This window comes from Solea solea, unplaced genomic scaffold, assembly GCF_958295425.1.
Source record: "Solea solea unplaced genomic scaffold, fSolSol10.1 scaffold_44, whole genome shotgun sequence".
Classification (NCBI taxonomy): Eukaryota; Metazoa; Chordata; class Actinopteri; order Pleuronectiformes; family Soleidae; genus Solea; species Solea solea.
The window spans coordinates 147,252-166,650 of record NW_026704054.1 but is presented as its reverse complement, the minus strand read 5'-3'; the positions used below and the strand labels follow the sequence as shown (position 1 = coordinate 166,650).

At 51.9% G+C, this 19,399-nt stretch overlaps 39 non-coding genes across 39 annotated transcripts; 29 read left to right on the top strand and 10 right to left on the bottom strand.

Annotated features, from left to right (window-relative positions):
• The first annotated feature begins 461 nt into the window (after positions 1-461).
• Positions 462-574, top strand: LOC131450655 (U5 spliceosomal RNA). The gene has a single exon (XR_009235550.1). It is a non-coding gene; the product is annotated as a U5 spliceosomal RNA (small nuclear RNA).
• A 179-nt stretch (positions 575-753) lies between these two features.
• On the top strand, positions 754-946 carry LOC131450580 (U2 spliceosomal RNA). The gene has a single exon (XR_009235478.1). It is a non-coding gene; the product is annotated as a U2 spliceosomal RNA (small nuclear RNA).
• A 269-nt stretch (positions 947-1,215) lies between these two features.
• Positions 1,216-1,334, bottom strand: LOC131450689 (5S ribosomal RNA). Its single transcript, XR_009235583.1, has one exon. It is a non-coding gene; the product is annotated as a 5S ribosomal RNA (ribosomal RNA).
• A 402-nt stretch (positions 1,335-1,736) lies between these two features.
• On the top strand, positions 1,737-1,900 carry LOC131450500 (U1 spliceosomal RNA). Its single transcript, XR_009235404.1, has one exon. It is a non-coding gene; the product is annotated as a U1 spliceosomal RNA (small nuclear RNA).
• A 647-nt stretch (positions 1,901-2,547) lies between these two features.
• Positions 2,548-2,660, top strand: LOC131450654 (U5 spliceosomal RNA). The gene has a single exon (XR_009235549.1). It is a non-coding gene; the product is annotated as a U5 spliceosomal RNA (small nuclear RNA).
• Positions 2,661-2,842: 182 nt separating this feature from the next.
• Positions 2,843-3,035, top strand: LOC131450579 (U2 spliceosomal RNA). Its single transcript, XR_009235477.1, has one exon. It is a non-coding gene; the product is annotated as a U2 spliceosomal RNA (small nuclear RNA).
• A 206-nt stretch (positions 3,036-3,241) lies between these two features.
• LOC131450681 (5S ribosomal RNA) lies at positions 3,242-3,360 on the bottom strand. The gene has a single exon (XR_009235575.1). It is a non-coding gene; the product is annotated as a 5S ribosomal RNA (ribosomal RNA).
• A 402-nt stretch (positions 3,361-3,762) lies between these two features.
• LOC131450486 (U1 spliceosomal RNA) lies at positions 3,763-3,926 on the top strand. Its single transcript, XR_009235391.1, has one exon. It is a non-coding gene; the product is annotated as a U1 spliceosomal RNA (small nuclear RNA).
• A 647-nt stretch (positions 3,927-4,573) lies between these two features.
• Positions 4,574-4,686, top strand: LOC131450643 (U5 spliceosomal RNA). Its single transcript, XR_009235539.1, has one exon. It is a non-coding gene; the product is annotated as a U5 spliceosomal RNA (small nuclear RNA).
• A 179-nt stretch (positions 4,687-4,865) lies between these two features.
• LOC131450578 (U2 spliceosomal RNA) lies at positions 4,866-5,058 on the top strand. The gene has a single exon (XR_009235476.1). It is a non-coding gene; the product is annotated as a U2 spliceosomal RNA (small nuclear RNA).
• A 257-nt stretch (positions 5,059-5,315) lies between these two features.
• On the bottom strand, positions 5,316-5,434 carry LOC131450678 (5S ribosomal RNA). Its single transcript, XR_009235572.1, has one exon. It is a non-coding gene; the product is annotated as a 5S ribosomal RNA (ribosomal RNA).
• A 402-nt stretch (positions 5,435-5,836) lies between these two features.
• On the top strand, positions 5,837-6,000 carry LOC131450498 (U1 spliceosomal RNA). Its single transcript, XR_009235402.1, has one exon. It is a non-coding gene; the product is annotated as a U1 spliceosomal RNA (small nuclear RNA).
• A 648-nt stretch (positions 6,001-6,648) lies between these two features.
• LOC131450642 (U5 spliceosomal RNA) lies at positions 6,649-6,761 on the top strand. Its single transcript, XR_009235538.1, has one exon. It is a non-coding gene; the product is annotated as a U5 spliceosomal RNA (small nuclear RNA).
• A 179-nt stretch (positions 6,762-6,940) lies between these two features.
• Positions 6,941-7,133, top strand: LOC131450576 (U2 spliceosomal RNA). The gene has a single exon (XR_009235475.1). It is a non-coding gene; the product is annotated as a U2 spliceosomal RNA (small nuclear RNA).
• A 188-nt stretch (positions 7,134-7,321) lies between these two features.
• On the bottom strand, positions 7,322-7,440 carry LOC131450686 (5S ribosomal RNA). Its single transcript, XR_009235580.1, has one exon. It is a non-coding gene; the product is annotated as a 5S ribosomal RNA (ribosomal RNA).
• Positions 7,441-7,842: 402 nt separating this feature from the next.
• LOC131450531 (U1 spliceosomal RNA) lies at positions 7,843-8,006 on the top strand. The gene has a single exon (XR_009235433.1). It is a non-coding gene; the product is annotated as a U1 spliceosomal RNA (small nuclear RNA).
• A 647-nt stretch (positions 8,007-8,653) lies between these two features.
• On the top strand, positions 8,654-8,766 carry LOC131450641 (U5 spliceosomal RNA). The gene has a single exon (XR_009235537.1). It is a non-coding gene; the product is annotated as a U5 spliceosomal RNA (small nuclear RNA).
• A 179-nt stretch (positions 8,767-8,945) lies between these two features.
• On the top strand, positions 8,946-9,138 carry LOC131450601 (U2 spliceosomal RNA). The gene has a single exon (XR_009235499.1). It is a non-coding gene; the product is annotated as a U2 spliceosomal RNA (small nuclear RNA).
• Positions 9,139-9,269: 131 nt separating this feature from the next.
• On the bottom strand, positions 9,270-9,388 carry LOC131450685 (5S ribosomal RNA). Its single transcript, XR_009235579.1, has one exon. It is a non-coding gene; the product is annotated as a 5S ribosomal RNA (ribosomal RNA).
• A 402-nt stretch (positions 9,389-9,790) lies between these two features.
• LOC131450499 (U1 spliceosomal RNA) lies at positions 9,791-9,954 on the top strand. The gene has a single exon (XR_009235403.1). It is a non-coding gene; the product is annotated as a U1 spliceosomal RNA (small nuclear RNA).
• Positions 9,955-10,601: 647 nt separating this feature from the next.
• Positions 10,602-10,714, top strand: LOC131450640 (U5 spliceosomal RNA). The gene has a single exon (XR_009235536.1). It is a non-coding gene; the product is annotated as a U5 spliceosomal RNA (small nuclear RNA).
• A 179-nt stretch (positions 10,715-10,893) lies between these two features.
• LOC131450600 (U2 spliceosomal RNA) lies at positions 10,894-11,086 on the top strand. The gene has a single exon (XR_009235498.1). It is a non-coding gene; the product is annotated as a U2 spliceosomal RNA (small nuclear RNA).
• Positions 11,087-11,217: 131 nt separating this feature from the next.
• Positions 11,218-11,336, bottom strand: LOC131450666 (5S ribosomal RNA). The gene has a single exon (XR_009235561.1). It is a non-coding gene; the product is annotated as a 5S ribosomal RNA (ribosomal RNA).
• A 402-nt stretch (positions 11,337-11,738) lies between these two features.
• Positions 11,739-11,902, top strand: LOC131450530 (U1 spliceosomal RNA). The gene has a single exon (XR_009235432.1). It is a non-coding gene; the product is annotated as a U1 spliceosomal RNA (small nuclear RNA).
• A 647-nt stretch (positions 11,903-12,549) lies between these two features.
• Positions 12,550-12,662, top strand: LOC131450639 (U5 spliceosomal RNA). The gene has a single exon (XR_009235535.1). It is a non-coding gene; the product is annotated as a U5 spliceosomal RNA (small nuclear RNA).
• A 179-nt stretch (positions 12,663-12,841) lies between these two features.
• Positions 12,842-13,034, top strand: LOC131450575 (U2 spliceosomal RNA). Its single transcript, XR_009235474.1, has one exon. It is a non-coding gene; the product is annotated as a U2 spliceosomal RNA (small nuclear RNA).
• A 149-nt stretch (positions 13,035-13,183) lies between these two features.
• Positions 13,184-13,302, bottom strand: LOC131450680 (5S ribosomal RNA). Its single transcript, XR_009235574.1, has one exon. It is a non-coding gene; the product is annotated as a 5S ribosomal RNA (ribosomal RNA).
• A 402-nt stretch (positions 13,303-13,704) lies between these two features.
• LOC131450529 (U1 spliceosomal RNA) lies at positions 13,705-13,868 on the top strand. Its single transcript, XR_009235431.1, has one exon. It is a non-coding gene; the product is annotated as a U1 spliceosomal RNA (small nuclear RNA).
• A 647-nt stretch (positions 13,869-14,515) lies between these two features.
• Positions 14,516-14,628, top strand: LOC131450616 (U5 spliceosomal RNA). Its single transcript, XR_009235513.1, has one exon. It is a non-coding gene; the product is annotated as a U5 spliceosomal RNA (small nuclear RNA).
• A 179-nt stretch (positions 14,629-14,807) lies between these two features.
• Positions 14,808-15,000, top strand: LOC131450573 (U2 spliceosomal RNA). The gene has a single exon (XR_009235472.1). It is a non-coding gene; the product is annotated as a U2 spliceosomal RNA (small nuclear RNA).
• A 149-nt stretch (positions 15,001-15,149) lies between these two features.
• Positions 15,150-15,268, bottom strand: LOC131450679 (5S ribosomal RNA). The gene has a single exon (XR_009235573.1). It is a non-coding gene; the product is annotated as a 5S ribosomal RNA (ribosomal RNA).
• A 402-nt stretch (positions 15,269-15,670) lies between these two features.
• On the top strand, positions 15,671-15,834 carry LOC131450527 (U1 spliceosomal RNA). The gene has a single exon (XR_009235430.1). It is a non-coding gene; the product is annotated as a U1 spliceosomal RNA (small nuclear RNA).
• A 647-nt stretch (positions 15,835-16,481) lies between these two features.
• Positions 16,482-16,594, top strand: LOC131450615 (U5 spliceosomal RNA). Its single transcript, XR_009235512.1, has one exon. It is a non-coding gene; the product is annotated as a U5 spliceosomal RNA (small nuclear RNA).
• A 179-nt stretch (positions 16,595-16,773) lies between these two features.
• LOC131450591 (U2 spliceosomal RNA) lies at positions 16,774-16,966 on the top strand. Its single transcript, XR_009235489.1, has one exon. It is a non-coding gene; the product is annotated as a U2 spliceosomal RNA (small nuclear RNA).
• Positions 16,967-17,115: 149 nt separating this feature from the next.
• LOC131450677 (5S ribosomal RNA) lies at positions 17,116-17,234 on the bottom strand. The gene has a single exon (XR_009235571.1). It is a non-coding gene; the product is annotated as a 5S ribosomal RNA (ribosomal RNA).
• Positions 17,235-17,636: 402 nt separating this feature from the next.
• LOC131450525 (U1 spliceosomal RNA) lies at positions 17,637-17,800 on the top strand. Its single transcript, XR_009235428.1, has one exon. It is a non-coding gene; the product is annotated as a U1 spliceosomal RNA (small nuclear RNA).
• A 647-nt stretch (positions 17,801-18,447) lies between these two features.
• On the top strand, positions 18,448-18,560 carry LOC131450614 (U5 spliceosomal RNA). Its single transcript, XR_009235511.1, has one exon. It is a non-coding gene; the product is annotated as a U5 spliceosomal RNA (small nuclear RNA).
• A 179-nt stretch (positions 18,561-18,739) lies between these two features.
• On the top strand, positions 18,740-18,932 carry LOC131450590 (U2 spliceosomal RNA). Its single transcript, XR_009235488.1, has one exon. It is a non-coding gene; the product is annotated as a U2 spliceosomal RNA (small nuclear RNA).
• A 149-nt stretch (positions 18,933-19,081) lies between these two features.
• On the bottom strand, positions 19,082-19,200 carry LOC131450676 (5S ribosomal RNA). The gene has a single exon (XR_009235570.1). It is a non-coding gene; the product is annotated as a 5S ribosomal RNA (ribosomal RNA).
• Positions 19,201-19,399: the final 199 nt, after the last annotated feature.

Below are 19,399 nucleotides of genomic sequence, written 5' to 3'. Positions count from 1 at the left end.
GAACTGGATTGTTGGAGATGGATCCATGGCCATCATGCCAAGGGTTAATACTTTGGCGCTTGCTCCGTCCACTCCTGTACATTGACCTGATATTGAAGCGATGCCAGGAGCAGCTCACCATTTCAGAATCCCGGAGGAGTTGGGAAACGGCCCGGCAGTTTGTACTGCTCGGTGTGACACAGAGCTGCTTTGCTCATGCACTCACATCTACCACTAAACCTTGGAGGTGTCCCCCGTGAGCGAGGAATGTGCCACAGCCTCAGCGGTTGATAGAAAACTGCAGCACACAACCAACGGTAAGAATGCGCTTCCAAACATGCAGTCAAATGTGGGCGGTTGATTGGCCGGCAAACCAAAAACGTTGAAGAAAGGCTGTCCCAAGGTGGCCGGCCGGGCCGACCGAGACTGTGGTGACTCTGGCGGATAGACTCCTTGGCTGCTCTCAAGGAGAGGGGCTATGTTGACTCTGGTTTTTCTTCAAAATGCTCAAGTCTTTCGCCTTTTACTGAAGACTTCCGTGGGGAGGAACGTCCAAGAGTTTAAGTTATTTTTGGTGGGCTTTGCTGTATGGCTGCGCCCTTTGAGTGTGTCAAATGTCAAGCAGCTGTCTGTCACGGCTCAGAGGTGCACTTAGATCACCTGGGGGTGGAGGTGAGCAGCAGCAGCCTTTGTTATGCGCACTTCAGAAACACGGCACCACAACAAGTAACTTGTGCGCCAAGATCTTGAGTTGGCCCCAGACACTGGTGGGCCATCGCTTCTCGGCCTTTTGGCTAAGATCAAGTGTAGTATCTGTTCTTATCAGTTTAATATCTGATATGTCCTCTATATGGGGATTAAATATTAAATGCATTTTTGAGCATTGGGCGGTGAAACCTTGGGCTTGCTCTCTTCACTCCTTGCATTGACCTGGTATTGCAGTGCCACCAGGAACGGTGCACCGTTCTCTTTTTTTCTGTGAAAACCAAAGCAAGGCTGAAACTGGAAGGACATTAACGTGTGCCCGTGCGTCAACGTAATTGCAAGCCCACGTTTCTTGTAAGGAAGCAGCAGTGTAAAAGCGTGCTGCAGTGTAAAAGCGTGCTGCAGTGTAAAAGCGTGCTGCTGCAGTGTAAAAGCGTGCTGCTGCAGTGTAAAAGCGTGCTGCTGCAGTGTAAAAGCGTGCTGCTGCAGTGTAAAAGCGTGCTGCAGTGTAAAAGCGTGCTGCAGTGTAAAAGCTTACAGCACCTGGTATTCCCAGGCGGTCTCCCATCCAAGTACTAACCAGGCCCGACCCTGCTTAGCTTCCGAGATCAGACGAGATCGGGCGCGCTCAGGGTGGTGTGGCCGTAAGCCGACGGGCAGGTGACACAGACTCCTTTTATAGACCAGGCAAGGCCCCCTGCTCGTGGAGGGGCTCAAAAGGCAGCCTTCCAAACACACTGCACTTGAGCCTTTATCGCCACTACCTGCTACACTCTATTCCAGTATTAGGAAGCTACACCGAGATGGGTAAGCTGCTGTTGGTGCCGTCAGGTGCAGTTGTTGCTGAATCGATAGGAAATGACAGCCAGGTATGCCAGTGAAAAGGTCGAGTGTTTCCTCTCCAATGTGTGCTGGAGGTTGAAGTTGAACACAGCACAGCATTAACGAGCACCTGAGTCAAGGCATTGGACTCTGGGACTATCCATTTCCTGCACCATCAGCCAAAGAGCTGTGTCTGGGAACAGCCACCCAGTGCTGGGCAAGTACACCTCATACTTACCTGGCAGGGGAGATACCATGATCAAGAAGGTGGTTCACCCAGGGCGAGGCTCAGCCATTGCACTCTGGTTGTGCTGACCCCTGCAAATTCCCCAAACGTGGGAATCTTGACTGCATAATTTTTGCTATTGGGGTACTGCGTCCGCGCTCTCCCCCGATGACGTAGTTGTAAGCAAAGGTCAGCTGCCCAAGGTTCCGCCTTGTGTGCCCATCTCCAGGCTTCTCACGTGCTCGCAGAGCGACATCCCCAGTCTTTCCAAGTTGCTGGGAATGGGATGGTTGTGGGTGTTGTCTTTTAGCTCTAAGGAAATGTCATGCTCCCTTTCCCGGCTCTTTGTAGGTAGAACTGGATTGTTGGAGATGGATCCATGGCCATCATGCCAAGGGTTAATACTTTGGCGCTTGCTCCGTCCACTCCTGTACATTGACCTGATATTGAAGCGATGCCAGGAGCAGCTCACCATTTCAGAATCCCGGAGGAGTTGGGAAACGGCCCGGCAGTTTGTACTGCTCGGTGTGACACAGAGCTGCTTTGCTCATGCACTCACATCTACCACTAAACCTTGGAGGTGTCCCCCGTGAGCGAGGAATGTGCCACAGCCTCAGCGGTTGATAGAAAACTGCAGCACACAACCAACGGTAAGAATGCGCTTCCAAACATGCAGTCAAATGTGGGCGGTTGATTGGCCGGCAAACCAAAAACGTTGAAGAAAGGCTGTCCCAAGGTGGCCGGCCGGGCCGACCGAGACTGTGGTGACTCTGGCGGATAGACTCCTTGGCTGCTCTCAAGGAGAGGGGCTATGTTGACTCTGGTTTTTCTTCAAAATGCTCAAGTCTTTCGCCTTTTACTGAAGACTTCCGTGGGGAGGAACGTCCAAGAGTTTAAGTTATTTTTGGTGGGCTTTGCTGTATGGCTGCGCCCTTTGAGTGTGTCAAATGTCAAGCAGCTGTCTGTCACGGCTCAGAGGTGCACTTAGATCACCTGGGGGTGGAGGTGAGCAGCAGCAGCAGCCTTTGTTATGCGCACTTCAGAAACACGGCACCACAACAAGTAACTTGTGCGCCAAGATCTTGAGTTGGCCCCAGACACTGGTGGGCCATCGCTTCTCGGCCTTTTGGCTAAGATCAAGTGTAGTATCTGTTCTTATCAGTTTAATATCTGATATGTCCTCTATATGGGGATTAAATATTAAATGCATTTTTGAGCATTGGGCGGTGAAACCTTGGGCTTGCTCTCTTCACTCCTTGCATTGACCTGGTATTGCAGTGCCACCAGGAACGGTGCACCGTTCTCTTTTTTTCTGTGAAAACCAAAGCAAGGCTGAAACTGGAAGGACATTAACGTGTGCCCGTGCGTCAACGTAATTGCAAGCCCACGTTTCTTGTAAGGAAGCAGCAGTGTAAAAGCGTGCTGCAGTGTAAAAGCGTGCTGCAGTGTAAAAGCGTGCTGCTGCAGTGTAAAAGCGTGCTGCAGTGTAAAAGCGTGCTGCAGTGTAAAAGCTTACAGCACCTGGTATTCCCAGGCGGTCTCCCATCCAAGTACTAACCAGGCCCGACCCTGCTTAGCTTCCGAGATCAGACGAGATCGGGCGTGCTCAGGGTGGTGTGGCCGTAAGCCGACGGGCAGGTGACACAGACTCCTTTTATAGACCAGGCAAGGCCCCCTGCTCGTGGAGGGGCTCAAAAGGCAGCCTTCCGAACACACTGCACTTGAGCCTTTATCGCCACTACCTGCTACACTCTATTCCAGTATTAGGAAGCTACACCGAGATGGGTAAGCTGCTGTTGGTGCCGTCAGGTGCAGTTGTTGCTGAATCGATAGGAAATGACAGCCAGGTATGCCAGTGAAAAGGTTGAGTGTTTCCTCTCCAATGTGTGCTGGAGGTTGAAGTTGAACACAGCACAGCATTAACGAGCACCTGAGTCAAGGCATTGGACTCTGGGACTATCCATTTCCTGCACCATCAGCCAAAGAGCTGTGTCTGGGAACAGCCACCCAGTGCTGGGCAAGTACACCTCATACTTACCTGGCAGGGGAGATACCATGATCAAGAAGGTGGTTCACCCAGGGCGAGGCTCAGCCATTGCACTCTGGTTGTGCTGACCCCTGCAAATTCCCCAAACGTGGGAATCTTGACTGCATAATTTTTGCTAGTGGGGTACTGCGTCCGCGCTCTCCCCCATGACGTAGTTGTAAGCAAAGGTCAGCCGCCCAAGGTTCCGCCTTGTGTGCCCATCTCCAGGCTTCTCACGTGCTCGCAGAGCGACGTCCCCAGTATTTCCAAGTTGCTGGGAATGGGATGGTTGTGGGTGTTGTCTTTTAGCTCTAAGGAAATGTCATGCTCCCTTTCCCGGCTCTTTGTAGGTAGAACTGGATTGTTGGAGATGGATCCATGGCCATCATGCCCAAGGGTTAATACTTTGGCGCTTGCTCCGTCCACTCCTGTACATTGACCTGATATTGAAGCGATGCCAGGAGCAGCTCACCATTTCAGAAGCCCGGAGGAGTTGGGAAACGGCCCGGCAGTTTGTACTGCTCGGTGTGACACAGAGCTGCTTTGCTCATGCACTCACATCTACCACTAAACCTTGGAGGTGTCCCCCGTGAGCGAGGAATGTGCCACAGCCTCAGCGGTTGATAGAAAACTGCAGCACACAACCAACGGTAAGAATGCGCTTCCAAACATGCAGTCAAATGTGGGCGGTTGATTGGCCGGCAAACCAAAAACGTTGAAGAAAGGCTGTCCCAAGGTGGCCGGCCGGGCCGACCGAGACTGTGGTGACTCTGGCGGATAGACTCCTTGGCTGCTCTCAAGGAGAGGGGCTATGTTGACTCTGGTTTTTCTTCAAAATGCTCAAGTCTTTCGCCTTTTACTAAAGACTTCCGTGGAGAGGAACGTCCAAGAGTTTAAGTTATTTTTGGTGGGCTTTGCTGTATGGCTGCGCCCTTTGAGTGTGTCAAATGTCAAGCAGCTGTCCGTCACGGCTCAGAGGTGCACTTAGATCACCTGGGGGTGGAGGTGAGCAGCAGCAGCCTTTGTTATGCGCACTTCAGAAACACGGCACCACAACAAGTAACTTGTGCGCCAAGATCTTGAGTTGGCCCCAGACACTGGTGGGCCATCGCTTCTCGGCCTTTTGGCTAAGATCAAGTGTAGTATCTGTTCTTATCAGTTTAATATCTGATATGTCCTCTATATGGGGATTAAATATTAAATGCATTTTTGAGCATTGGGCGGTGAAACCTTGGGCTTGCTCTCTTCACTCCTTGCATTGACCTGGTATTGCAGTGCCACCAGGAACGGTGCACCGTTCTCTTTTTTTCTGTGAAAACCAAAGCAAGGCTGAAACTGGAAGGACATTAACGTGTGCCCGTGCGTCAACGTAATTGCAAGCCCACGTTTCTTGTAAGGAAGCAGCAGTGTAAAAGCGTGCTGCAGTGTAAAAGCGTGCTGCAGTGTAAAAGCGTGCTGCAGTGTAAAAGCGTGCTGCAGTGTAAAAGCGTGCTGCAGTGTAAAAGCGTGCTGCAGTGTAAAAGCGTGCTGCAGTGTAAAAGCGTGCTGCAGTGTAAAAGCTTACAGCACCTGGTATTCCCAGGCGGTCTCCCATCCAAGTACTAACCAGGCCCGACCCTGCTTAGCTTCCGAGATCAGACGAGATCGGGCGCGCTCAGGGTGGTGTGGCCGTAAGCCGACAGGCAGGTGACACAGACTCCTTTTATAGACCAGGCAAGGCCCCCTGCTCGTGGAGGGGCTCAAAAGGCAGCCTTCCAAACACACTGCACTTGAGCCTTTATCGCCACTACCTGCTACACTCTATTCCAGTATTAGGAAGCTACACCGAGATGGGTAAGCTGCTGTTGGTGCCGTCAGGTGCAGTTGTTGCTGAATCGATAGGAAATGACAGCCAGGTATGCCAGTGAAAAGGTCGAGTGTTTCCTCTCCAATGTGTGCTGGAGGTTGAAGTTGAACACAGCACAGCATTAACGAGCACCTGAGTCAAGGCATTGGACTCTGGGACTATCCATTTCCTGCACCATCAGCCAAAGAGCTGTGTCTGGGAACAGCCACCCAGTGCTGGGCAAGTACACCTCATACTTACCTGGCAGGGGAGATACCATGATCAAGAAGGTGGTTCACCCAGGGCGAGGCTCAGCCATTGCACTCTGGTTGTGCTGACCCCTGCAAATTCCCCAAACGTGGGAATCTTGACTGCATAATTTTTGCTAGTGGGGTACTGCGTCCGCGCTCTCCCCCGATGACGTAGTTGTAAGCAAAGGTCAGCCGCCCAAGGTTCCGCCTTGTGTGCCCATCTCCAGGCTTCTCACGTGCTCGCAGAGCGACGTCCCCAGTATTTCCAAGTTGCTGGGAATGGGATGGTTGTGGGTGTTGTCTTTTAGCTCTAAGGAAATGTCATGCTCCCTTTCCCGGCTCTTTGTAGGTAGAACTGGATTGTTGGAGATGGATCCATGGCCATCATGCCCAAGGGTTAATACTTTGGCGCTTGCTCCGTCCACTCCTGTACATTGACCTGATATTGAAGCGATGCCAGGAGCAGCTCACCATTTCAGAAGCCCGGAGGAGTTGGGAAACGGCCCGGCAGTTTGTACTGCTCGGTGTGACACAGAGCTGCTTTGCTCATGCACTCACATCTACCACTAAACCTTGGAGGTGTCCCCCGTGAGCGAGGAATGTGCCACAGCCTCAGCGGTTGATAGAAAACTGCAGCACACAACCAACGGTAAGAATGCGCTTCCAAACATGCAGTCAAATGTGGGCGGTTGATTGGCCGGCAAACCAAAAACGTTGAAGAAAGGCTGTCCCAAGGTGGCCGGCCGGGCCGACCGAGACTGTGGTGACTCTGGCGGATAGACTCCTTGGCTGCTCTCAAGGAGAGGGGCTATGTTGACTCTGGTTTTTCTTCAAAATGCTCAAGTCTTTCGCCTTTTACTAAAGACTTCCGTGGAGAGGAACGTCCAAGAGTTTAAGTTATTTTTGGTGGGCTTTGCTGTATGGCTGCGCCCTTTGAGTGTGTCAAATGTCAAGCAGCTGTCCGTCACGGCTCAGAGGTGCACTTAGATCACCTGGGGGTGGAGGTGAGCAGCAGCAGCCTTTGTTATGCGCACTTCAGAAACACGGCACCACAACAAGTAACTTGTGCGCCAAGATCTTGAGTTGGCCCCAGACACTGGTGGGCCATCGCTTCTCGGCCTTTTGGCTAAGATCAAGTGTAGTATCTGTTCTTATCAGTTTAATATCTGATATGTCCTCTATATGGGGATTAAATATTAAATGCATTTTTGAGCATTGGGCGGTGAAACCTTGGGCTTGCTCTCTTCACTCCTTGCATTGACCTGGTATTGCAGTGCCACCAGGAACGGTGCACCGTTCTCTTTTTTTCTGTGAAAACCAAAGCAAGGCTGAAACTGGAAGGACATTAACGTGTGCCCGTGCGTCAACGTAATTGCAAGCCCACGTTTCTTGTAAGGAAGCAGCAGTGTAAAAGCGTGCTGCAGTGTAAAAGCGTGCTGCAGTGTAAAAGCGTGCTGCTGCAGTGTAAAAGCGTGCTGCAGTGTAAAAGCTTACAGCACCTGGTATTCCCAGGCGGTCTCCCATCAAAGTACTAACCAGGCCCGACCCTGCTTAGCTTCCGAGATCAGACGAGATCGGGAGTGCTCAGGGTGGTGTGGCCGTAAGCCGACGGGCAGGTGACACAGACTCCTTTTATAGACCAGGCAAGGCCCCCTGCTCGTGGAGGGGCTCAAAAGGCAGCCTTCCGAACACACTGCACTTGAGCCTTTATCGCCACTACCTGCTACACTCTATTCCAGTATTAGGAAGCTACACCGAGATGGGTAAGCTGCTGTTGGTGCCGTCAGGTGCAGTTGTTGCTGAATCGATAGGAAATGACAGCCAGGTATGCCAGTGAAAAGGTCGAGTGTTTCCTCTCCAATGTGTGCTGGAGGTTGAAGTTGAACACAGCACAGCATTAACGAGCACCTGAGTCAAGGCATTGGACTGTGGGACTATCCATTTCCTGCACCATCAGCCAAAGAGCTGTGTCTGGGAACAGCCACCCAGTGCTGGGCAAGTACACCTCATACTTACCTGGCAGGGGAGATACCATGATCAAGAAGGTGGTTCACCCAGGGCGAGGCTCAGCCATTGCACTCTGGTTGTGCTGACCCCTGCAAATTCCCCAAACGTGGGAATCTTGACTGCATATTTTTTGCTAGTGGGGTACTGCGTCCGCGCTCTCCCCCGATGACGTAGTTGTAAGCAAAGGTCAGCCGCCCAAGGTTCCGCCTTGTGTGCCCATCTCCAGGCTTCTCACGTGCTCGCAGAGCGACGTCCCCAGTCTTTCCAAGTTGCTGGGAATGGGATGGTTGTGGGTGTTGTCTTTTAGCTCTAAGGAAATGTCATGCTCCCTTTCCCGGCTCTTTGTAGGTAGAACTGGATTGTTGGAGATGGATCCATGGCCATCATGCCAAGGGTTAATACTTTGGCGCTTGCTCCGTCCACTCCTGTACATTGACCTGATATTGAAGCGATGCCAGGAGCAGCTCACCATTTCAGAAGCCCGGAGGAGTTGGGAAACGGCCCGGCAGTTTGTACTGCTCGGTGTGACACAGAGCTGCTTTGCTCATGCACTCACATCTACCACTAAACCTTGGAGGTGTCCCCCGTGAGCGAGGAATGTGCCACAGCCTCAGCGGTTGATAGAAAACTGCAGCACACAACCAACGGTAAGAATGCGCTTCCAAACATGCAGTCAAATGTGGGCGGTTGATTGGCCGGCAAACCAAAAACGTTGAAGAAAGGCTGTCCCAAGGTGGCCGGCCGGGCCGACCGAGACTGTGGTGACTCTGGCGGATAGACTCCTTGGCTGCTCTCAAGGAGAGGGGCTATGTTGACTCTGGTTTTTCTTCAAAATGCTCAAGTCTTTCGCCTTTTACTAAAGACTTCCGTGGAGAGGAACGTCCAAGAGTTTAAGTTATTTTTGGTGGGCTTTGCTGTATGGCTGCGCCCTTTGAGTGTGTCAAATGTCAAGCAGCTGTCCGTCACGGCTCAGAGGTGCACTTACATCACCTGGGGGTGGAGGTGAGCAGCAGCAGCCTTTGTTATGCGCACTTCAGAAACACGGCACCACAACAAGTAACTTGTGCGCCAAGATCTTGAGTTGGCCCCAGACACTGGTGGGCCATCGCTTCTCGGCCTTTTGGCTAAGATCAAGTGTAGTATCTATTCTTATCAGTTTAATATCTGATATGTCCTCTATATGGGGATTAAATATTAAAAGCATTTTTGAGCATTGGGCGGTGAAACCTTGGGCTTGCTCTCTTCACTCCTTGCATTGACCTGGTATTGCAGTGCCACCAGGAACGGTGCACCGTTCTCTTTTTTTCTGTGAAAACCAAAGCAAGGCTGAAACTGGAAGGACATTAATGTGTGCCCGTGCGTCAAAGTAATTGCAAGCCCACGTTTCTTGTAAGGAAGCAGCAGTGTAAAAGCGTGCTGCAGTGTAAAAGCTTACAGCACCTGGTATTCCCAGGCGGTCTCCCATCAAAGTACTAACCAGGCCCGACCCTGCTTAGCTTCCGAGATCAGACGAGATCGGGCGTGCTCAGGGTGGTGTGGCCGTAAGCCGACGGGCAGGTGACACAGACTCCTTTTATAGACCAGGCAAGGCCCCCTGCTCGTGGAGGGGCTCAAAAGGCAGCCTTCCGAACACACTGCACTTGAGCCTTTATCGCCACTACCTGCTACACTCTATTCCAGTATTAGGAAGCTACACCGAGATGGGTAAGCTGCTGTTGGTGCCGTCAGGTGCAGTTGTTGCTGAATCGATAGGAAATGACAGCCAGGTATGCCAGTGAAAAGGTCAAGTGTTTCCTCTCCAATGTGTGCTGGAGGTTGAAGTTGAACACAGCACAGCATTAACGAGCACCTGAGTCAAGGCATTGGACTCTGGGACTATCCATTTCCTGCACCATCAGCCAAAGAGCTGTGTCTGGGAACAGCCACCCAGTGCTGGGCAAGTACACCTCATACTTACCTGGCAGGGGAGATACCATGATCAAGAAGGTGGTTCACCCAGGGCGAGGCTCAGCCATTGCACTCTGGTTGTGCTGACCCCTGCAAATTCCCCAAACGTGGGAATCTTGACTGCATAATTTTTGCTATTGGGGTACTGCGTCCGCGCTCTCCCCCGATGACGTAGTTGTAAGCAAAGGTCAGCCGCCCAAGGTTCCGCCTTGTGTGCCCATCTCCAGGCTTCTCACGTGCTCGCAGAGCGACATCCCCAGTCTTTCCAAGTTGCTGGGAATGGGATGGTTGTGGGTGTTGTCTTTTAGCTCTAAGGAAATGTCATGCTCCCTTTCCCGGCTCTTTGTAGGTAGAACTGGATTGTTGGAGATGGATCCATGGCCATCATGCCAAGGGTTAATACTTTGGCGCTTGCTCCGTCCACTCCTGTACATTGACCTGATATTGAAGCGATGCCAGGAGCAGCTCACCATTTCAGAAGCCCGGAGGAGTTGGGAAACGGCCCGGCAGTTTGTACTGCTCGGTGTGACACAGAGCTGCTTTGCTCATGCACTCACATCTACCACTAAACCTTGGAGGTGTCCCCCGTGAGCGAGGAATGTGCCACAGCCTCAGCGGTTGATAGAAAACTGCAGCACACAACCAACGGTAAGAATGCGCTTCCAAACATGCAGTCAAATGTGGGCGGTTGATTGGCCGGCAAACCAAAAACGTTGAAGAAAGGCTGTCCCAAGGTGGCCGGCCGGGCCGACCGAGACTGTGGTGACTCTGGCGGATAGACTCCTTGGCTGCTCTCAAGGAGAGGGGCTATGTTGACTCTGGTTTTTCTTCAAAATGCTCAAGTCTTTCGCCTTTTACTAAAGACTTCCGTGGAGAGGAACGTCCAAGAGTTTAAGTTATTTTTGGTGGGCTTTGCTGTATGGCTGCGCCCTTTGAGTGTGTCAAATGTCAAGCAGCTGTCCGTCACGGCTCAGAGGTGCACTTACATCACCTGGGGGTGGAGGTGAGCAGCAGCAGCCTTTGTTATGCGCACTTCAGAAACACGGCACCACAACAAGTAACTTGTGGGCCAAGATCTTGAGTTGGCCCCAGACACTGGTGGGCCATCGCTTCTCGGCCTTTTGGCTAAGATCAAGTGTAGTATCTGTTCTTATCAGTTTATTATCTGATATGTCCTCTATATGGGGATTAAATATTAAATGCATTTTTGAGCATTGGGCGGTGAAACCTTGGGCTTGCTCTCTTCACTCCTTGCATTGACCTGGTATTGCAGTGCCACCAGGAACGGTGCACCGTTCTCTTTTTTTCTGTGAAAACCAAAGCAAGGCTGAAACTGGAAGGACATTAATGTGTGCCCGTGCGTCAAAGTAATTGCAAGCCCACGTTTCTTGTAAGGAAGCAGCAGTGTAAAAGCGTGCTGCAGTGTAAAAGCTTACAGCACCTGGTATTCCCAGGCGGTCTCCCATCCAAGTACTAACCAGGCCCGACCCTGCTTAGCTTCCGAGATCAGACGAGATCGGGCGCGCTCAGGGTGGTGTGGCCGTAAGCCGACGGGCAGGTGACACAGACTCCTTTTATAGACCAGGCAAGGCCCCCTGCTCGTGGAGGGGCTCAAAAGGCAGCCTTCCAAACACACTGCACTTGAGCCTTTATCGCCACTACCTGCTACACTCTATTCCAGTATTAGGAAGCTACACCGAGATGGGTAAGCTGCTGTTGGTGCCGTCAGGTGCAGTTGTTGCTGAATCGATAGGAAATGACAGCCAGGTATGCCAGTGAAAAGGTCGAGTGTTTCCTCTCCAATGTGTGCTGGAGGTTGAAGTTGAACACAGCACAGCATTAACGAGCACCTGAGTCAAGGCATTGGACTGTGGGACTATCCATTTCCTGCACCATCAGCCAAAGAGCTGTGTCTGGGAACAGCCACCCAGTGCTGGGCAAGTACACCTCATACTTACCTGGCAGGGGAGATACCATGATCAAGAAGGTGGTTCACCCAGGGCGAGGCTCAGCCATTGCACTCTGGTTGTGCTGACCCCTGCAAATTCCCCAAACGTGGGAATCTTGACTGCATATTTTTTGCTAGTGGGGTACTGCGTCCGCGCTCTCCCCCGATGACGTAGTTGTAAGCAAAGGTCAGCCGCCCAAGGTTCCGCCTTGTGTGCCCATCTCCAGGCTTCTCACGTGCTCGCAGAGCGACGTCCCCAGTCTTTCCAAGTTGCTGGGAATGGGATGGTTGTGGGTGTTGTCTTTTAGCTCTAAGGAAATGTCATGCTCCCTTTCCCGGCTCTTTGTAGGTAGAACTGGATTGTTGGAGATGGATCCATGGCCATCATGCCAAGGGTTAATACTTTGGCGCTTGCTCCGTCCACTCCTGTACATTGACCTGATATTGAAGCGATGCCAGGAGCAGCTCACCATTTCAGAAGCCCGGAGGAGTTGGGAAACGGCCCGGCAGTTTGTACTGCTCGGTGTGACACAGAGCTGCTTTGCTCATGCACTCACATCTACCACTAAACCTTGGAGGTGTCCCCCGTGAGCGAGGAATGTGCCACAGCCTCAGCGGTTGATAGAAAACTGCAGCACACAACCAACGGTAAGAATGCGCTTCCAAACATGCAGTCAAATGTGGGCGGTTGATTGGCCGGCAAACCAAAAACGTTGAAGAAAGGCTGTCCCAAGGTGGCCGGCCGGGCCGACCGAGACTGTGGTGACTCTGGCGGATAGACTCCTTGGCTGCTCTCAAGGAGAGGGGCTATGTTGACTCTGGTTTTTCTTCAAAATGCTCAAGTCTTTCGCCTTTTACTAAAGACTTCCGTGGAGAGGAACGTCCAAGAGTTTAAGTTATTTTTGGTGGGCTTTGCTGTATGGCTGCGCCCTTTGAGTGTGTCAAATGTCAAGCAGCTGTCCGTCACGGCTCAGAGGTGCACTTACATCACCTGGGGGTGGAGGTGAGCAGCAGCAGCCTTTGTTATGCGCACTTCAGAAACACGGCACCACAACAAGTAACTTGTGCGCCAAGATCTTGAGTTGGCCCCAGACACTGGTGGGCCATCGCTTCTCGGCCTTTTGGCTAAGATCAAGTGTAGTATCTGTTCTTATCAGTTTAATATCTGATATGTCCTCTATATGGGGATTAAATATTAAATGCATTTTTGAGCATTGGGCGGTGAAACCTTGGGCTTGCTCTCTTCACTCCTTGCATTGACCTGGTATTGCAGTGCCACCAGGAACGGTGCACCGTTCTCTTTTTTTCTGTGAAAACCAAAGCAAGGCTGAAATTGGAAGGACATTAACGTGTGCCCGTGCGTCAACGTAATTGCAAGCCCACGTTTCTTGTAAGGAAGCAGCAGTGTAAAAGCGTGCTGCAGTGTAAAAGCGTGCTGCAGTGTAAAAGCTTACAGCACCTGGTATTCCCAGGCGGTCTCCCATCCAAGTACTAACCAGGCCCGACCCTGCTTAGCTTCCGAGATCAGACGAGATCGGGCGTGCTCAGGGTGGTGTGGCCGTAAGCCGACGGGCAGCTGACACAGACTCCTTTTATAGACCAGGCAAGGCCCCCTGCTCGTGGAGGGGCTCAAAAGGCAGCCTTCCGAACACACTGCACTTGAGCCTTTATCGCCACTACCTGCTACACTCTATTCCAGTATTAGGAAGCTACACCGAGATGGGTAAGCTGCTGTTGGTGCCGTCAGGTGCAGTTGTTGCTGAATCGATAGGAAATGACAGCCAGGTATGCCAGTGAAAAGGTCGAGTGTTTCCTCTCCAATGTGTGCTGGAGGTTGAAGTTGAACACAGCACAGCATTAACGAGCACCTGAGTCAAGGCATTGGACTCTGGGACTATCCATTTCCTGCACCATCAGCCAAAGAGCTGTGTCTGGGAACAGCCACCCAGTGCTGGGCAAGTACACCTCATACTTACCTGGCAGGGGAGATACCATGATCAAGAAGGTGGTTCACCCAGGGCGAGGCTCAGCCATTGCACTCTGGTTGTGCTGACCCCTGCAAATTCCCCAAACGTGGGAATCTTGACTGCATATTTTTTGCTAGTGGGGTACTGCGTCCGCGCTCTCCCCCGATGACGTAGTTGTAAGCAAAGGTCAGCCGCCCAAGGTTCCGCCTTGTGAGCCCATCTCCAGGCTTCTCACGTGCTCGCAGAGCGACGTCCCCAGTATTTCCAAGTTGCTGGGAATGGGATGGTTGTGGGTGTTGTCTTTAAGCTCTAAGGAAATGTCATGCTCCCTTTCCCGGCTCTTTGTAGGTAGAACTGGATTGTTGGAGATGGATCCATGGCCATCATGCCAAGGGTTAATACTTTGGCGCTTGCTCCGTCCACTCCTGTACATTGACCTGATATTGAAGCGATGCCAGGAGCAGCTCACCATTTCAGAAGCCCGGAGGAGTTGGGAAACGGCCCGGCAGTTTGTACTGCTCGGTGTGACACAGAGCTGCTTTGCTCATGCACTCACATCTACCACTAAACCTTGGAGGTGTCCCCCGTGAGCGAGGAATGTGCCACAGCCTCAGCGGTTGATAGAAAACTGCAGCACACAACCAACGGTAAGAATGCGCTTCCAAACATGCAGTCAAATGTGGGCGGTTGATTGGCCGGCAAACCAAAAACGTTGAAGAAAGGCTGTCCCAAGGTGGCCGGCCGGGCCGACCGAGACTGTGGTGACTCTGGCGGATAGACTCCTTGGCTGCTCTCAAGGAGAGGGGCTATGTTGACTCTGGTTTTTCTTCAAAATGCTCAAGTCTTTCGCCTTTTACTAAAGACTTCCGTGGAGAGGAACGTCCAAGAGTTTAAGTTATTTTTGGTGGGCTTTGCTGTATAGCTGCGCCCTTTGAGTGTGTCAAATGTCAAGCAGCTGTCCGTCACGGCTCAGAGGTGCACTTAGATCACCTGGGGGTGGAGGTGAGCAGCAGCAGCCTTTGTTATGCGCACTTCAGAAACACGGCACCACAACAAGTAACTTGTGCGCCAAGATCTTGAGTTGGCCCCAGACACTGGTGGGCCATCGCTTCTCGGCCTTTTGGCTAAGATCAAGTGTAGTATCTGTTCTTATCAGTTTAATATCTGATATGTCCTCTATATGGGGATTAAATATTAAATGCATTTTTGAGCATTGGGCGGTGAAACCTTGGGCTTGCTCTCTTCACTCCTTGCATTGACCTGGTATTGCAGTGCCACCAGGAACGGTGCACCGTTCTCTTTTTTTCTGTGAAAACCAAAGCAAGGCTGAAATTGGAAGGACATTAACGTGTGCCCGTGCGTCAACGTAATTGCAAGCCCACGTTTCTTGTAAGGAAGCAGCAGTGTAAAAGCGTGCTGCAGTGTAAAAGCGTGCTGCAGTGTAAAAGCTTACAGCACCTGGTATTCCCAGGCGGTCTCCCATCCAAGTACTAACCAGGCCCGACCCTGCTTAGCTTCCGAGATCAGACGAGATCGGGCGTGCTCAGGGTGGTGTGGCCGTAAGCCGACGGGCAGCTGACACAGACTCCTTTTATAGACCAGGCAAGGCCCCCTGCTCGTGGAGGGGCTCAAAAGGCAGCCTTCCGAACACACTGCACTTGAGCCTTTATCGCCACTACCTGCTACACTCTATTCCAGTATTAGGAAGCTACACCGAGATGGGTAAGCTGCTGTTGGTGCCGTCAGGTGCAGTTGTTGCTGAATCGATAGGAAATGACAGCCAGGTATGCCAGTGAAAAGGTCGAGTGTTTCCTCTCCAATGTGTGCTGGAGGTTGAAGTTGAACACAGCACAGCATTAACGAGCACCTGAGTCAAGGCATTGGACTCTGGGACTATCCATTTCCTGCACCATCAGCCAAAGAGCTGTGTCTGGGAACAGCCACCCAGTGCTGGGCAAGTACACCTCATACTTACCTGGCAGGGGAGATACCATGATCAAGAAGGTGGTTCACCCAGGGCGAGGCTCAGCCATTGCACTCTGGTTGTGCTGACCCCTGCAAATTCCCCAAACGTGGGAATCTTGACTGCATATTTTTTGCTAGTGGGGTACTGCGTCCGCGCTCTCCCCCGATGACGTAGTTGTAAGCAAAGGTCAGCCGCCCAAGGTTCCGCCTTGTGAGCCCATCTCCAGGCTTCTCACGTGCTCGCAGAGCGACGTCCCCAGTATTTCCAAGTTGCTGGGAATGGGATGGTTGTGGGTGTTGTCTTTAAGCTCTAAGGAAATGTCATGCTCCCTTTCCCGGCTCTTTGTAGGTAGAACTGGATTGTTGGAGATGGATCCATGGCCATCATGCCAAGGGTTAATACTTTGGCGCTTGCTCCGTCCACTCCTGTACATTGACCTGATATTGAAGCGATGCCAGGAGCAGCTCACCATTTCAGAAGCCCGGAGGAGTTGGGAAACGGCCCGGCAGTTTGTACTGCTCGGTGTGACACAGAGCTGCTTTGCTCATGCACTCACATCTACCACTAAACCTTGGAGGTGTCCCCCGTGAGCGAGGAATGTGCCACAGCCTCAGCGGTTGATAGAAAACTGCAGCACACAACCAACGGTAAGAATGCGCTTCCAAACATGCAGTCAAATGTGGGCGGTTGATTGGCCGGCAAACCAAAAACGTTGAAGAAAGGCTGTCCCAAGGTGGCCGGCCGGGCCGACCGAGACTGTGGTGACTCTGGCGGATAGACTCCTTGGCTGCTCTCAAGGAGAGGGGCTATGTTGACTCTGGTTTTTCTTCAAAATGCTCAAGTCTTTCGCCTTTTACTAAAGACTTCCGTGGAGAGGAACGTCCAAGAGTTTAAGTTATTTTTGGTGGGCTTTGCTGTATAGCTGCGCCCTTTGAGTGTGTCAAATGTCAAGCAGCTGTCCGTCACGGCTCAGAGGTGCACTTAGATCACCTGGGGGTGGAGGTGAGCAGCAGCAGCCTTTGTTATGCGCACTTCAGAAACACGGCACCACAACAAGTAACTTGTGCGCCAAGATCTTGAGTTGGCCCCAGACACTGGTGGGCCATCGCTTCTCGGCCTTTTGGCCAAGATCAAGTGTAGTATCTGTTCTTATCAGTTTAATATCTGATATGTCCTCTATATGGGGATTAAATATTAAATGCATTTTTGAGCATTGGGCGGTGAAACCTTGGGCTTGCTCTCTTCACTCCTTGCATTGACCTGGTATTGCAGTGCCACCAGGAACGGTGCACCGTTCTCTTTTTTTCTGTGAAAACCAAAGCAAGGCTGAAATTGGAAGGACATTAACGTGTGCCCGTGCGTCAACGTAATTGCAAGCCCACGTTTCTTGTAAGGAAGCAGCAGTGTAAAAGCGTGCTGCAGTGTAAAAGCGTGCTGCAGTGTAAAAGCTTACAGCACCTGGTATTCCCAGGCGGTCTCCCATCCAAGTACTAACCAGGCCCGACCCTGCTTAGCTTCCGAGATCAGACGAGATCGGGCGTGCTCAGGGTGGTGTGGCCGTAAGCCGACGGGCAGCTGACACAGACTCCTTTTATAGACCAGGCAAGGCCCCCTGCTCGTGGAGGGGCTCAAAAGGCAGCCTTCCGAACACACTGCACTTGAGCCTTTATCGCCACTACCTGCTACACTCTATTCCAGTATTAGGAAGCTACACCGAGATGGGTAAGCTGCTGTTGGTGCCGTCAGGTGCAGTTGTTGCTGAATCGATAGGAAATGACAGCCAGGTATGCCAGTGAAAAGGTCGAGTGTTTCCTCTCCAATGTGTGCTGGAGGTTGAAGTTGAACACAGCACAGCATTAACGAGCACCTGAGTCAAGGCATTGGACTCTGGGACTATCCATTTCCTGCACCATCAGCCAAAGAGCTGTGTCTGGGAACAGCCACCCAGTGCTGGGCAAGTACACCTCATACTTACCTGGCAGGGGAGATACCATGATCAAGAAGGTGGTTCACCCAGGGCGAGGCTCAGCCATTGCACTCTGGTTGTGCTGACCCCTGCAAATTCCCCAAACGTGGGAATCTTGACTGCATATTTTTTGCTAGTGGGGTACTGCGTCCGCGCTCTCCCCCGATGACGTAGTTGTAAGCAAAGGTCAGCCGCCCAAGGTTCCGCCTTGTGAGCCCATCTCCAGGCTTCTCACGTGCTCGCAGAGCGACGTCCCCAGTATTTCCAAGTTGCTGGGAATGGGATGGTTGTGGGTGTTGTCTTTTAGCTCTAAGGAAATGTCATGCTCCCTTTCCCGGCTCTTTGTAGGTAGAACTGGATTGTTGGAGATGGATCCATGGCCATCATGCCAAGGGTTAATACTTTGGCGCTTGCTCCGTCCACTCCTGTACATTGACCTGATATTGAAGCGATGCCAGGAGCAGCTCACCATTTCAGAAGCCCGGAGGAGTTGGGAAACGGCCCGGCAGTTTGTACTGCTCGGTGTGACACAGAGCTGCTTTGCTCATGCACTCACATCTACCACTAAACCTTGGAGGTGTCCCCCGTGAGCGAGGAATGTGCCACAGCCTCAGCGGTTGATAGAAAACTGCAGCACACAACCAACGGTAAGAATGCGCTTCCAAACATGCAGTCAAATGTGGGCGGTTGATTGGCCGGCAAACCAAAAACGTTGAAGAAAGGCTGTCCCAAGGTGGCCGGCCGGGCCGACCGAGACTGTGGTGACTCTGGCGGATAGACTCCTTGGCTGCTCTCAAGGAGAGGGGCTATGTTGACTCTGGTTTTTCTTCAAAATGCTCAAGTCTTTCGCCTTTTACTAAAGACTTCCGTGGAGAGGAACGTCCAAGAGTTTAAGTTATTTTTGGTGGGCTTTGCTGTATAGCTGCGCCCTTTGAGTGTGTCAAATGTCAAGCAGCTGTCCGTCACGGCTCAGAGGTGCACTTAGATCACCTGGGGGTGGAGGTGAGCAGCAGCAGCCTTTGTTATGCGCACTTCAGAAACACGGCACCACAACAAGTAACTTGTGCGCCAAGATCTTGAGTTGGCCCCAGACACTGGTGGGCCATCGCTTCTCGGCCTTTTGGCCAAGATCAAGTGTAGTATCTGTTCTTATCAGTTTAATATCTGATATGTCCTCTATATGGGGATTAAATATTAAATGCATTTTTGAGCATTGGGCGGTGAAACCTTGGGCTTGCTCTCTTCACTCCTTGCATTGACCTGGTATTGCAGTGCCACCAGGAACGGTGCACCGTTCTCTTTTTTTCTGTGAAAACCAAAGCAAGGCTGAAATTGGAAGGACATTAACGTGTGCCCGTGCGTCAACGTAATTGCAAGCCCACGTTTCTTGTAAGGAAGCAGCAGTGTAAAAGCGTGCTGCAGTGTAAAAGCGTGCTGCAGTGTAAAAGCTTACAGCACCTGGTATTCCCAGGCGGTCTCCCATCCAAGTACTAACCAGGCCCGACCCTGCTTAGCTTCCGAGATCAGACGAGATCGGGCGTGCTCAGGGTGGTGTGGCCGTAAGCCGACGGGCAGCTGACACAGACTCCTTTTATAGACCAGGCAAGGCCCCCTGCTCGTGGAGGGGCTCAAAAGGCAGCCTTCCGAACACACTGCACTTGAGCCTTTATCGCCACTACCTGCTACACTCTATTCCAGTATTAGGAAGCTACACCGAGATGGGTAAGCTGCTGTTGGTGCCGTCAGGTGCAGTTGTTGCTGAAT